Genomic DNA, 13,323 nt, shown 5'->3' on the forward strand with positions numbered 1-13,323 from the left:
CTGGGGTGGCTGAAGGGGAGGAATCGCTTTCTGTGACGTGCAGTGTTCAAAGCCTGTGCGGATGGGGGCAGGGGCACAGGAGGAAACTGGGGCGAGTTCGCGGGTGAGTTACAGAGGGTGTGAGAAGGTTGTAGGGGTACAACTTGCGTGAGGATTGTGTGGTTCCAAGTTTGTGAGGATGGATGGCATGGTGAGCTTTATGGGGTAGCAACCTCAACCTCACTTTTCTCGTTTCTAAAATAATGATAATAAAGACGTATCTTTCCGGAGTATCCGTTTTTCTGAAAGAAAGGAAAATAGCTAAGACATCGAGAGGGAATAATTTTTAAAGCAATTTTTATATAAAGGCAGGCTCATGAGGAGTAGGAAACAAAATCAGTATTAACAATTTTTAAAAGTAAATATTTCCGAAAAACTTGTTACTGAATTACTAGACTCCCCCTGTGCATGGACTTTCCGTAATTCTTTGGAGGAACTTTGGTGAGGCAGCTTTGAGAAGCCCTGGACTAAGGAGGGGCTTTTAGAGCTAGTTTCTAGTAGTGTAGACAGCACAGAATTGTGAAGGGTGTTGTCCTGTCTTTGGTGCAGAGATATCAAGTAACTGATTTAAGACTTCTTTGTTTCTTAGCGACGTGGCAGTGACTCGTAATTTGACCAGGTTTTCCCCAGACCAAATGGCCTTTGTAAATGTAATGAAACAAATTTTCTTCTATCTAGAACGACACTTTCGTTCAGTATTCTATCACACTTAACGTAATTTTCAATAAAATGAAAAAGTATCACGGTACAAAAACTCATATACACAAATAATATCTTTGGTATATACAAAAAGTAATCAGTAATATTTATGAAGACAGTACTTTATTTACAATAGCAGTAAATCAAAGCACCTTGGGATAAACAAGAAATACATAAAATCCATATAACACTAAACCCAAAAGATGACTTGAGCAAATGGAAATATATGTCATATCTTAGATTTAAAAAGTCTGCAAGGTATTTTGTTTCGTGAAGAAAGCTAAGTGCCTGTTTGGTAATATATACTACCTTTTTAATAAGTGGGAATAAGAATGTATATTTGTAGGTGCATAAAGAAACTTCTGAAGTTTACACAGAAAATAAAAAAGGTTGATGAGGAGGGAGAATGAACAGCTAGGGCAAGGGTTAGAAACACATTTTTGCTTGCCTGTTTGTAGATTCCCATTTTTAACCGGAATGAAGGAATTAGGTTTCTGTGTTCACTCCATTACTTTTCAGATGTTTACCACTGTCTCATTTTTGAATGTTTCCTTGACTTCCAATATACTATTCATTTGTATAATTCCAGTCAAAACCAAGGAATAACCATCCCCCGTTTGTCCCTTAATTATTAGTGTTCCTAATTTTCTCACTTTGATATATACATATATATATTTACCTCTAAGAACAAAATTCCATTGCTGTGGCCTCAGGTGACAGGTGACTAACAAATGTCCATTCCTGTTTGAGCCAAATCCTGAGCTACTTACTCACATATCCAAATTACCTAATGGACAGCTCCACCTTAAGGTTGCACAGGAACCTCAAACTCTTTATGCTCAAAATGTCAGTACTGATATCTCCTGCCTCCATCCATTTCCCTTTTGTATTACCTGTTTTGTCAGTTCATGACACTGTCCAGCCAGATTCGAAGACTTTTATAGTTGAGTAAGGGAAGAGCTTTTGAGTAAGTCTGATTCTTGTCTGTCATAACCCATTACAAATTGGAGGCCCAGATTTCTTAATTACACAAAATCAATGATAAATATGTATGTTTGCTGAATCAGTGAATGACCATGTAATTATAGAGCACTTACAATATTTAATTCCTTCTAGAGTAACATAACCTAGGTAAAATATTAGGCAGCTAAAAATTTTAAGAACTCTGACCATGAAGAATACATGAATAACTTCCTTTACATTTTATCCATATCATTTAAGGTTGATGACTTCAGATTTATGAGAAAAATGTTTTCATAGGGGAAAAGGATATTCAAAACTGTGACTATTCAATCAGGAGCAAGGCTACAAGTGGTACCTATTCCAAGGTACCTGTTTAGGTTGTGATTCTGTAGAACTCTAACAACTCAGTCTTGTAATTTCTCTGTATCACCTAAATCCCTGAAAAATGACGTTTCCCATTTCTGAAATGTGTGGAACCTTTTTAAAAAAATGTTTATTTATTAGAGAGCACACACACACAAGCAGGGGGAAGGGACAGAGGGAGAGGAAGAAGCAGGCTCCCCGAAGAGCAGGGAGCCCGATGCAGACTCGATCCCAGGACCCTGAGATCATGACCTGAGCTGAAGGCTGGTGCTTAACCGAGTGAGCCACCCAGGCACCCCTGTGTGGGGCCTTTAAATGGCATGATGGCTTTGGTCTGGGATGCAGAGTATAAATACTCTCTTTTTCCATGTGCTCACATGTATGCATATGCACCAGCTTCTAAGCCAAAGGGTCATTATTACTTTGTTCTTTTTCACAGGCCATCTTCCTCGTGCATCCACAGGAACTGCACTTGCCTCGTCCTTTAAAATTTCCGGGAGTCCTATGGCTTCAACCTGAATTATGGGATGCTGCTTTGACCCTCAACAATAACGTCCAAGTCCTGTGTCACTGTTTAGAAGTTTAAGGTGCCAGTTTAACAAGATCAACAGATGTCTGAGAGAGAAATGTAAAGGAGGTGCTATCCAGGTGAGTAAGAAAGAACCCAACAGGTGTCAATGGGATAAAGGCTCATTAGAGTTACTCAACCTGCAACCTCTGAAAATTTTTTTGAGGCAGTTGTCTTATCAGCCCTTGTCTTTTGGAGTAACAGTTGCTGAAATTCTTTAGATATCTAAATAACATTTCCAGATACACTTGCTTATCAGTGCTCTTTTTCTCTCAGATTCTGGGGGACTGGTTTCCCCTCTAACCTCTCTTCTGGATGCCAGCCTCTTCATTTGTATTCTCAGTTTGATAAATTTTACAACTTACATGTTGTGTTCTCCCTTTCACTAACATTCTTCATTTTTTACTTCCCTTTAGATGTCTAGACTCCTTAAGCATTCAGTCATCTTGCCAAGGATTACAAGACCTGTATCTTTCAAATCTTAGCATGTAGATTCTTTTCTTTAAAATTAAACGTTCTACGGATGCCTTAGTGGCTTAGGCGGTTGATCATCCAACTCTTGATTTTGGCTCAGGTTATGATCTCAGGGTCATGGGATAGGACCGGCATTGGATTCCACGCTGGACAATGGAACCTGCCTGGGAGGGAGTTTCCGTCTCTCCCTCTCCCCCTCTAATCCCCTGCTTGCCCGCTCTCTCTTTAAAAAAAAAAAAAAAGAAGAAGAAAAAAAATTCTAATAAAATTTAACTTTCTATCATTTCTCCCTACTTCCATTGTTATATATCTCAGAGTTGAATTTTACCTCCTTATCCTATTTTTTTTTGTTCTATTTGAACAAATTTGAAGTCCTATGACTTCACCTCTCTGTTATTTTAAGAAGAAATAAATTTAAAATCCAATACATAGGGGCACCTGGGTGGCTCAGTGGGTTAAGCCACTGCCTTCAGCTCAGGTCATGATCTCAGGGTCCTGGGATCGAGCCCCGCATCGGCTTCTCTGCTCAGCAGGGAGCCTGCTTCCCCTTCTCTCTCTGCCTGCCTCTCTGCTTACTTGTGATCTCTCTCTCTCTCTGTCAAATAAATAAATAAAATCTTTAAAAATTAAAAAAATGAAAAAATAAAATAATAAAGTCCAATACATATATTTAATAGAAAAGTAAAATAATGGGTATGTCTTCTCAATCCTGGCCCTCACTTCTCCATTTCTGTTCCCCAAAAGCAGCACTATTAACTGTGTATTCTTCTAAATGTGTTTATGAGTATACAAGGAGGCTTTCAAGCAGAACAATGACATGATTTAACTGTGACAAGAATAAACAGCTGTTGCTGTGTTTAGAGGAGTTATAAAGAGGCAAAGGCAAAAGTTGGAAGAACAATGAGGAGCCTATTAAATAGTCCAGTCAAGGCATGATGTGGCTTACACTTTGGTGGTCCTAGTGAGTGAGGATTATGAGAAATGGCCAAATGCTAACCATAATTTGAAGATAAAGCCAACAGGACACAGAGATGTAGTAGGTGTGTGATCTAGAAGACAGTTGTTCAGAGCTTGAGCAAGTGGAAAAATGAGGTTGCTATTTAATGAGGTGAGAAGAATTTAGGGGGAATTCATTTGAAAGAACAAGAGTTTGGTCTGGGGCAGGGTAAATTAGACCCCTGTTAGATATCCAAGTGCATATTTTGAGTGGCAAGTGGATATGTGAGTCAGTTGAGGGAAGAGGTCCAAACTAGTGATTAAATATTTTCAAAATATTATATCAGAATGTAAAAATGTCAAGCAAACTCTTAACTATATTCTGTGGAAATGATGACTTGTTAGAGTAGGGGTTGGCAAACTACATCCTAGTACGTGTTTTTAGGAATACTGAAATATGGCCACCTACAGTGCATCTTGTCCATTCATTTTCTTATTGTCTATGACTACTTTCTGCTACAACAAATGCCTGAGTTGAGCCAGGCTTCTGCAGATACATGATGTTGTAAAGCATGCGACTAAAAAGTGTATCAGTCATGGTAAAGCTAAGTGACTATAATAAACCCTAAATGTACTGCTTCAAGGAATATAAGAATTGATTTCCAGGTCATATAACAGTTAATGTGATGAGTGGTGAAGAGCTGCATGGTCACTTTGGTCTTTGTGGTTCTTTAAGGATCCAGATTTCTTCCAGGTTGTCTCTTTTATCATTCAGTTGTGGTTGAAACAGGATCAACAGTGCATTCCTGGTTCCAGCCAGGTAGAGAAGGAAGAAATCACCATGTAGGGCAAGAAGCCAATAAACTTTTTCTGTAAAGGTCCAGATAGTAAATACGTAAGGCTTTGTAGACCATAGGATCTCTGCTGCGACTACCCAGATCAGACATTACAGCACAAAAGTAGTTTGCTTAGCATTAGGTTATATTGATTTCTATTTTGAAAATATTTTTTAAACCAAAAGTTAAATGCTATTGAAACAACCATTTTGCCTGTTTTTCAGATGATGTTGCCTAGTTCAGTTCAGAATTTTACAGTATGAGGGGCACTTGGGGTGGCTCAGTCAGTTAAGGATCCGACTTGATGTTGGCTCAGGTCTTGATCATGTGGTGAGTTCGAGCCCTATGTTGGGCTCCACACTCAGTGAAGAGTCAACTTGAGACTCTCACTCTTCCTTTCCCCCTTAGCTCACTCACACTCTGTTTTGCTCTCTAAAATAAATAAATCTAAAAAAAAAAATTTACAGTATGAAAAATTCAATTCTGATCAATCTGTATGAAGTATATTGATGTCATCCCTATAAAAATTCAAGGAATTGGGACGCCTGGGTGGCTCAGTTGGTTAAGCGACTGCCTTCGGCTCAGGTCATGATCCCAGCATCCTGGGATCGAGTCCCACATTGGGCTCCTTGCTCAGCAGGGAACCTGCTTCTCCCTCTGCCTCTGCCTGCCACTCTGTCTGCCTGTGCTCACTCTCTCTGACAAATAGATAAAAATCTTAAAAAAAAAAAATTTCAAGGAGTTTTAGTTACCAACAAGATATTATTCCTGTTTTCTTTTCCCTTTTTTTCTTTGAAGATTTTTTTAAGATTTTATTTATTTATTTATTTGACAGACAGAGATCACAAGTAGGCAGAAAGGCAGGCAGAGAGAGAGAAGGGGAAGCAGGCTCCCTGCTGAGCAGAGAGCCCAATGCAGGGCTCGATCCCAAAACCCTGAGATCATGACCTGAGCCAAAGGCAGAGGCTTAACCCACTGAGCCCCCCAGGTACCCCTTTTATTGAAGATTTTATTTTTTTTATGTGAGAAAGAGCACATGAGTGAGGGGAGGAGAAGAAGGGGAAGGAGAGGGACAAGCAGACTGCGCTTGAGCACGGAGTCCCATGCAGGGCTCGATCTCAAGACCCTGAGTTGAAACAAGAGTCATACACTCAACGGACTGAGCCACCTAGGTGTTTTCTTTTACTAGGACTACAGTGGGTTATGTCCTGATCTGTTCTGCATCATTCTTTTGCAAATATAATGAGTTAGAAATTTTTAAATAAATGCTGTTACTGTAAAACATTAGTAATGTTGAACCATCTATGTTGTTTGAACCATCTATGGTTGAACCATCTATGCCTTGGTCTTTGCAGTGATAAAATACTTTAAAAATTGTCTCTATTTTTTATTTTTTTCCTATGTTTCCTTTGCTGTTTAGGACTTCTCTCTTTTCTGGTCTCAGGTTTCATAGGTTATATTTGGTTTTCAAATTTATTTGCATGGAGTTGAGCAAATAATCTACAGTCCTTTGCTATCTACTGTTATTTCCAAATAATCATTTTTTATTTTTGTAATTTTGCTTTTATTCAACTCTTTAGTTTTTCCCTAAGAATCAACTTATGAATTTATTATTACTTCCGTTTTTCTGTTTGTAATAATTAATTAATCTTTAAAATTTTTTGTTTTTCTTTTTATTAATTAATTTATTTTTTGGAGGGAGTAAGAGAGCCATGTGGTGGAGGCAGGGGCAAAGAGAGGGAGGGAGAATCCCAAGCAGGCTCCTTGCTCAGCGCAGAGCCCTGCAGAGCTCAATCTCATGACCTTGAGATCATGACCTGAGCTGAAAATAAGAGTCAGACACAGCCAAATGAGCCACCCAATTTTTCTGTTCTTACTATAGTTACGTTTCCTTATTGTAATTCCCTAGTTTGAATGCTTACTTTATGTTGTTTTTAAAATAATGTAAATATTTATGTCAAAACTTATATAGTCATTTTTTCAAACGTATTCTATGGGCTCTGATACATATTTCTTTCTGAAATTTTCTGAATATTTCTGAATATTCTGCAGTTTTTTTTAATTTTCTCTTTGCCCAAAGCATTTTTTGAAGCCAGTACATTTTGAAATTTATAAGTGAAAATTTCTGTTTTTCTTTCTTTTTTTTTTTTTAAAGATTTTATTTATTTATTTGACAGACAGAGATCACAAGTAGGGAGAGGCAGGCGGAGAGAGAGGGGGAGGCAGGCTCCCTGCTGAGGGCCCTGGGATCATGACCTGAGCTGAAGGCAGAGGCTTAACCCACTGAGCCACCCAGGCGCCCCCAAATTTCTGTTTTTCTGTTGTAATTTTTTTTAGTCAAGTATTTTGTCCGATCTTTTCCACATTGTGGACTATTTGAGGTTTTGTAGGCATACTGTATGGTCTGATTTTAAGAGTGTTCTTTGAGCCTTTTTTTTTTTTTCTAAAGATTTTATTTATTTATTTGACAGAGAGAGATAACAAGTAAGCAGAGAGGCAGGCAGAGAGAGAGAAAGGAGGAAGCAGGCTCGCCACTGAGCAGAGAGCCCGATGTGGGGCTCGATCCCAGGACCCTGAGATCATGACCTGAGCCGAAGGCAGAGGCTTTAACCCACTGAGCCACCCAGGCGCCCCTTCTTTGAGCCTTTTAAAAGGTGTTTTTTGTCTTTTTTTTTTTTAAGATTTTATTTATTTATTTGTCAGAGAGAGAGAGAGCATAAGCAGGCATAGGCAGATAGAGAAGCAGGCTCCCAGCCAAACAAGGAGCCCGATTCAGGACTTGATCCCAGGACCCTGGGATCATGACCCAAGCCAAAGGCAGCCGCTTAACCGACTGAGCAACGCAGGCATCCCTAAAAAGGTGGTTTTAAAACTGATTAGCTCTATGTTATAAATTAGTATTTTTTTAAAGAGTTTATTTATTTATTTGACAGAGATCACAAGTAGGCAGAGAGGCAGGCAGAGAGAGAGGTGGGGGGAAGCAGGCTCCATGCTGAGCAGAGAGCCCGACATGGGGCTCTATCCCAGAACCCATAGATTATGATCTGAGCCGAAGGCAGAGGCTCAACCCACTGAGCCACTCATGCGCCACATATTAGTATATGTTTTTATTTAATATATTCTATTCTTATTCCTATTTTTAATATATTCTATCTTACAGATTTGATGCTTGAGAAATGGTAGTGTTCTCAGTTAGTAATGTGTTTTTATGTCTTGGATTTCTGTGGTTTATGTATTCATGATTATCTCCTTTTATCTTTATTCTTTATTTTCAGCATTTCAGATATATAACTTGTATGTATAGAGTTTAGGTGCATTTTGCTATATATCAGTTGTTAAACCTTAACATGTGTTAAAATCATTTGGAGGGCTTGTTAAATACAGATTACTGGGCCTTACTGGTAGATTTTCTGATTTCGTAGTTAGGTGCTAGGACTTGAGAATTTTCTGTATGTGTCTGTTATAGTTTTTTTTTTAATATTTTTATTTTAGTTGTATTTATTGAGAGGAACAATATGGTTAGTATTTGTTCTCATATTCAATGTTATACATTCCATTTTAAATTTGACCTCATCTTTTTTATCCTTTATTGTAGGATCTTTGATTTCCTTGTCTTTCTATGTCTTTCCTTCTGAAAATTTGGAAAGCTTATTATATTTTATTATTTAATAATATTCTCTTGGTTGCCTTTACATTCGTATCTTTCTTAGTCTTCATCCTTCATTTCTTTAGCCCCCACTAAGGAGTTATGTGTATTTTATACATTAGTATGTTTTCAGTGTCCCTCCTCTCTTTACCATACAGTTGGTGATTGCGATTATTATTCTAGTTTTAAATAGGACCAGCCTCATCCTTCTTACCTTCCCCTTCATATATATGAAATTATTTGCATTTTTGTCTTTGATTGTGCAGTAATCCATCTATCAAAGTCCTATCCATGGTTTACCCTTGAGCTTCATTTTTATTAAAATGTATCATTATCACTTTCAGCCGAGTCTCTCTAATCTCTCTACTCCCATACCATATTATAGCTTCCAGAGCAACAGAATCCTAAATACACACTCTCTTATATTTCTGCTTCATGTTTAAGACATACATTGGAGCTCATTGAGAGAAAGGCCAGTATTTTATCCTTTGGATCTGCAGTCTTAAGCACAAGCAAAATGATTATTAAATAATTAGTGATTGTTACAGAGCTTCAAGTGTGGATTTACGTTCAGCTTTATTGAGGATTAATTTACATAAAAGTCACCCCCTCCTTTAAGCATATTATTTGATAAATTTGGTAACTGTGTATAGTCAAAAAACGTACACCGAAACAAACATGCAGAACAGATTCATCAATGGTTCTTTGTGCCCTTTTGCAGTTGAACCATGCCCCTCCCCCATCCCTGGTGATCAGTAATTGGCTTTATGTTCAATAGCTTGCTATTTCTAGAATTTCAATATAAATGTCATGTACTGCTTAATCGTTAACATTTAATTTCTTTAACTTTTTTGAAATTACTTCATGTTGTATAGATTAATATTTCATTCCTTTTTATTGCTATTATTATAAGTATGGACATAATTTGTCTATCCACCAGTTGATAGACATTTAGATTATTTCCATTTTGGGCTATTATGAATAATGCCATTATGAACATTCATATACTAAGTCTTTGTGCAAGCATACGTATTAATTTTTCTTAAATAAATGACTAGGAGTGGGATTGGTACATAGAATAGTAAGTGTATATTTAACTTTATAAAATACTCTCAGATTGTGTTCCGAAGTAGTTGAACCATTTTTCATCCCCACCTACTACTCCCATCATTCAGAGTTCTAGTTGCTTCACAGTCTCACACTTCGGTTTGGCAGTTGTTTTAGCTTTAGCCATATTAGTGAGTGTGTAATGGATCTCACTGAGTTTTGTTTTTTTTTTTTTAAGATTTTATTTATTTATTGGAGAGAGAGACAGAGGGAGAATGAACAGGGGGTAGGGGCAGAGTGAGAAGCAGACTCCCCGCTGAGCAGGGAGACTGAGATGGGACTTGATCCCAGAACCCTGAGGTCATGACCTGAGCAAAAGGCAGACACTTAACCGACTAAACCTCGCAGGCACCCCTTACTGAGATTTTAATACGCATTTCTGATCACTAGTTAAAATGAACATCTAATGTACTTATTGGTCATCCATATATCTGATGTTGTGAAATGTCTGTTCTAGTCTTTTGCCCATTTTAAAAACTAGATTGTTTATCTTTTTGAGTTTTTTGTTAACTGTGTTTTTGAAGGGCATTAGTTTGTTTGTTTTTAAGATTTTATTTATTTGACAGAGAGAGACACAGTGAGAGAGGGAACACAAGCAGGGGGAGTGGAAGAGGGAGAAGCAGGCTTCCCACTGAGCAGGGAGCCAGATGTGGGGCTTGATCCCAGGACCCTGGGATCATGACCTAAGCCGAAGGCAGACACTTAATGACTGAGCCACCCAGGCACCCCTGAAGGGCATTAGTTTTTAATTTTGATGAAGTCTACCATTTTTTCTTTTTATATGAATAGTTTGTTTGTTTGTTTGTTTGTTTTTAAATTTATTATTATTTTTTAAAGATTTTATTTATTTATTTGACAGAGAGAAATCACAAGTAGGCAGAGAGGCAGGCAGAGAGAGAGGAGGAAGCAGGCTCCCTGTTGAGCAGAAAGCCCGATGTGGGGCTTGAACCCAGGACCTGGGATCATAACCTGAGCCGAAGGCAGCGGCTTAACCCACTGAGCCACCCAGGCGCCCCTATATGAATAGTTTTAACACTTATTTGAGGTCTTTGTTTCAGTTTGAGTGAGTTTTTGCATATGACATAGAGTAAAGGTTGAGGGCTTTTGTTTTCTAATTATGTAAATTATAGCATTGATATGAGGGATAGTGTACTACCAGAGTCAGTTCTTGCAATGGTTTATAAGAAATTCAGGAGAGGCACCTGGCTGGCTCAGTCCATAGAGCATGGGACTTTGATCTCAGGTTTGTAAGTTTGAGCCCCACTTTGGGTGCATCAGGGTCCCTGCTCAGCAGGAAGCCTGCTTCTCCCTCTCCCATTCCTCCTGCTCGCGTTCCCCTCTCGCTGTCTGTCTGTCTCCCTCTCTCTCCCTCTCTCTCTATCTCTCTCTCTCTCTGTCAAATAAATAAATAAATAAATAAATTTTTAAAAGATTGCTTAAAGATAAAATCTTAAAAATAAAATCTTTCAAAAAAAGAAAAAAGCTAAAATTTTGAGAGGGACAAGACAGATCAGGATCACATGGAAGATTTCCACTTAGTGGACAGGAAGCAATTATAAAATAAAGAATTCCGAGGGAGGACAAGAAAAGAGCTCTTCACAAAAGAAGAGCTTTGGTGCCACTTATTTCAGGCATAATGAAAGGAAAGGAAAGCAAAACTGAAATTGATGGCAGTAACAGTTTCTGTATCTAGAAGTGATAGTATCAATCATCAAAATACTGCAGTAAAGCAGATTTCAAAGCAAAAATGACTGTTTTCTGGCCCATTTTCCTTTTTTTCACTAAATCTATGTGTACTTTGTTTAGCCATGTGAAACTCAATTGCAACCAGATAAAAAGAGCAAAATCTATAGTTACTGTACAATTATAGGTCAGTTCAAGTTGAAAGGCTCAAGTCAAGGACATCTCTGTAGTTATAACGAATTGGGGCCTTTAAAAGTGAAATAGTGGGTACCTGGCTGGCTCAGTCAGAGCAGTGTACAACTCTTGATTTCAGGATTATGAGTTCAAGTCCCACGTGGGGTGTAGATATTAAATAAATGACTTTTTTTTTTAAATGTGAAATAGGATTATAGTTTTATTTGCTCCATCCTTCCTGCCCCACATAGGCAACTACTTTCAACTCATTTAACTGAGTCTACTGGTGTTTATTCCCACATTTTATACAGCTATTTTGCCTGCTTTTGATTTAACCATTTTAAAACAATATCAGCTTGGGAGCAACTGGCTGGCTTAGTTGGTAGGACATGTCACTCATGATCTCAGGGTTTTAAGTTTGAGCCTGACAATGGGTGGAGATTACATAAAAATAAAATACTTTAGGGGCACCTGGGTGGTACAGTTGGTTAAGTGTCCAACTCTTGGTTTCAGCTCAGGTAGGGATCGCAGGGTTCTGAGATCAAGCCCCCTGTCGGGCTCTGCATTCAGCGTGGAGTCTGCTTAAGTTTCTTTTCTCCCTATGCCCCTCCCCATCCTCTCTTTCTTTCTAAAACAAATAAAATAAAATCTTCTAAAATATGTCATTTATATATATAGTCAGATTGTTAACATGCAGGGATCCAGAAAATTTCCTGCATTAATTTTCCTTTGTATTTTCTCTGGAACTCCTTTAAGGAAATGTTGAACCTCCTAGATGCCTTTACTAACCCACACATTTCCAATCATTATTTCTTTGTCCCTTTGTTCTTTCCATTCTTCCTTTTTTGATTCTGGGAGATTTCCTGGAAATTTTTTCCGCCAAAGCTATTGAATATTTTAGGTCAACATCATATTGCTTATTTCCAAACAGCACTTCTTTATAAAACCCTGTTAATATTTCAGTGCTATACAACCTCTTAGCTTTCTGTAATACTAATTATAATATTGTATGTGTGTTCTTTTGTTCCTTTTCTTGTTTTCTTGTGATCTCTCTCTCTGTCAAATAAATAAATAAAATCTTTTAAAAATAAATAAATAAATAAATAAAATAAATAAATAAATAAAAGCGGTTTAAGGGGCACCTGAGTAACTCAGTTAAGTGTCCAACTGTTGATCTCAGCTCAGGTCTTAATCTCAGGGTTGTGAGTTCAAGCCCCACATTGGGCTTCATGCTGTTAAAAAAAAAAATATATATATATATATATATATATAAAATAAAAGCAGTTTAAGCTACATGTATCTATGAATGTTATTTGTATCTATGCTTTCTTTTATAATGGTAGACTAGGTTTGAAATAAAAAGTCTATTTTATAATACCACATTTCTGAAATTATATTAATAATACTGGGGAAAAAATCACAAGTAGAGTGATATTGATGATTATAACAGCTATTTTATTGAATTTTTACTACATGCTAGGCATGGTATGTTATTAGCTCTTTTCAATGATTCTTTTGTTGTTTGTTCTGTTTTGTATTCCCTTTTAGAAAAGGTCTGGGAAATTTATAAGTCAATAGACACAACATGGAAGACATGTGAGTTACATTTCCTCCTTCTCCATGAAAATACAGCTAAGAAGAAATTCAGAAAACCTGGGTAACAGAAAAGTATTTCCTCTAAACACAGACACTAATATTTTAAGATTGTATCTCTGTGTATGGGGTTCAGTTTAAGGGAATTTAGAACATAGTTTATACTTAAATGTAAGAGAAGCGATCTAAGAAAGATCGATTAAGAATACAATGATGTCATATATTTCATTCCTTAGGTAATT

At 37.4% G+C, this 13,323-nt stretch overlaps 1 protein-coding gene and 1 pseudogene across 2 annotated transcripts in view; one reads left to right on the forward strand and one right to left on the reverse strand.

Annotated features, from left to right (window-relative positions):
- The window catches only part of LOC111161452, a 637,630-nt pseudogene that overhangs the window by 337,376 nt on the left and 286,931 nt on the right, over positions 1 to 13,323 (reverse strand). The window lies entirely within an intron of this gene.
- LOC111161451 overlaps positions 1 to 13,323 on the forward strand; it is a 678,116-nt gene that overhangs the window by 155,003 nt on the left and 509,790 nt on the right.

The sequence above is a fragment of the Enhydra lutris genome, unplaced genomic scaffold, assembly GCF_002288905.1.
Source record: "Enhydra lutris kenyoni isolate GAN:26980312 unplaced genomic scaffold, ASM228890v2 scaffoldscaffold85, whole genome shotgun sequence".
In the NCBI taxonomy this organism is placed as follows: domain Eukaryota; kingdom Metazoa; phylum Chordata; class Mammalia; order Carnivora; family Mustelidae; genus Enhydra; species Enhydra lutris.